This window comes from Athene cunicularia, assembly GCF_003259725.1.
Source record: "Athene cunicularia isolate RWA chromosome 4 unlocalized genomic scaffold, athCun1 chr4_part1, whole genome shotgun sequence".
NCBI lineage: Eukaryota > Metazoa > Chordata > Aves > Strigiformes > Strigidae > Athene > Athene cunicularia.
Genome location: NW_020799098.1, coordinates 27,824,767 through 27,827,118, shown reverse-complemented (window position 1 = coordinate 27,827,118; position 2,352 = coordinate 27,824,767).

Here is a 2,352-nt window from a genome sequence, read left to right as displayed (position 1 = left end):
TAAAAAATGCATATTGTTAAGTATACAGTCAACCAAATCATATAATCTGACCTGTTGCTGAAGGGAAGTTACATAGAGAGAGAAGCCTGGTCATAAGGATACTTAGTGTGCAGAATATTTATGTGTAAAATGAAAAAAACTTGGGGAGGCTTTTCCTGCTTCATAATGCATTCTGGTGAATATTCATTTTTCTGCTGAACCAAGGTGCTTACAGGTTGTCGATATATTTTGGGTTGGAAAGTCCTTGAACAAGTTTGTTCCCTGTAACAATAACAAAGCCATTGTGTGTGTTAATTTAATGTAAAAATCAAGTCAGACAATAAACGCATCAAAAACAACTTGAAAAATTGTTTGTTCTCAAGGACTGATGTCATAAAGCTGCAAACTTCTCCTGGGTAATGATGACTGACATACTGCAGGGGAAGTTTTAGGCATGCTTTTTGTTCACTTCTCTGGCAGCAATAGCTCTTACTGCTCAGATTAATGCTGGAATTATGTAATGGCGTTCCTTCGTGTTACTGCTCTGAAAAAACTGTGAGAATGGGTTGAGGAAGGAGATTAACATGAAGCAAATGGGAATAGATTTTAGTAGATGATTATTTTTTTTTTGCCTCATATGAGGAAAATACTGATTATTATTAGACATTTTTCCTGACCTTACCTAGTACAGAAGGAAATGTTACTATGCAGATAGCACCAAAATTTTTTCATAAAAGTTTCTGTGTTTGATTGTGGCTTTAAAGCACTGAGCTCTGAGTTTATAATCTCAGTAGTTCAGGCTCCAAAGCCCATCTGCCATATGCCAGCTCTTCACATGGTGAGCCAGTGTGTTGGGGGATTAGAGCACAGAGATGCTTGGTCTGAAGGACGTTCCTGTGCGAGGCACTGGAAGCTTAATCTGTGGTGAGTGCTCTCTGTAGCATGCTTTAAGGTGTTCTTGTGTGGACACTCTGTGGGCAACCCTGTCCTCAGTTTCATTTAATTCAGGCATCCCTCTTCTGCACGGATTTAATCCCATTACCAGTCATTATCTGTGGGCATTTAAGTCGTTCCCTTTTCTTGCTTCATGAATGTAAATTTTTACTTGTGTCTGCCCTTACTCAATTAAATCAGTCAATCACTCTGAAGAATTATAAAATGAAGATACTGTAGTGGTCTGTATTTACTAGGAAGGGAAATGCAGGGGAAAAGTTAGGGAAAAATCAAATGAAGTTATGTTTGTTATAAGATGATGAAACATGCTTGTTTTTTTCTACTAATGGTTACATGTTAATGAGTTATTTGGACTCTATTAAAATGTTTATATGCCATGCTACCAGAAACTAGGGATAGCTTTTCAGTATGAGCTCTGTGATACATTAAAGTCAGTCATAAGGTAGGCTAAATGGCAGCTCTCTTAGAAAGAAGTCATACTTTGAGGGAACTGTGGCTTAATTAATCTAAATAATTTTCTCATGCAGTGATTTCCATAAAATTGCCAACAAAACCAGAACTCAGCTTAGGCTTTCTCTGTGTGCTGTACACTGTGGCTGAATCTTGTCATCATGAAACTGCAATTTGAATGGCTCCCCCACTTAAGGAAATTAGTATGAGATGAGTCAAAACTGGTTTGGGGTTTGGAATTCAGAGTTCTGCTACTAAGGAGAAGCCATCCTCCATCCAAGGCCAGGCTGGCTTTGCAGTCTGAGCCATGTACTGTTCCTCTCAGATTTCAGTTTTCAGTTGTAATTTTTGACAGGGCTAACTAGTCTCTAAAATACTGTAGTAAGTATAATAATAACTATGGTTTGTTTTCTCTTTTTATCAGCATTACAATATTTCATATTAAACAAGGTGAAGATTTTGCATGAATGTTTTTGCTTCTGTCTCTTTCCATGCTTTTCCTATTTGTGCAATTGTTTTAAAACTAAGAGTGCTTTCCTTAAGAGGGGACTTTGCTTGGTTGGGTAAAAAAAATGCAGGACTGAGTTACCAGGAGCAGGACTTACTCACATACAGCAGCACTGTGGAAGCACAGAGTGCCGGGTCTTTGCACCATGAAGTTTGCACACAATCAGAAAGGGGCAAGAGCTAAAGCTGAAAATACAGAAATAAAGATATCTGAAAAGCTGGAAAAAACTTATGTTTGTCTTGGACATATGTAATCATCCTTCCTGCTAGGTAGCCCAGAGTGGTGACCAGGGATAGAAACCATATTCATGTCGAGGTGGCGGCTCACATTTTTGGGTGTTCCTGACACACCTTTTGAATGACAGCGTTTCAGAAGCGCTAAACGCTGCACAGTGAACCCCCCCCCTGCCCTCAGCTCCCTGGTGCTTGGGGCCGGTCCCGGCAGGGGACAGGGGCTGCGTC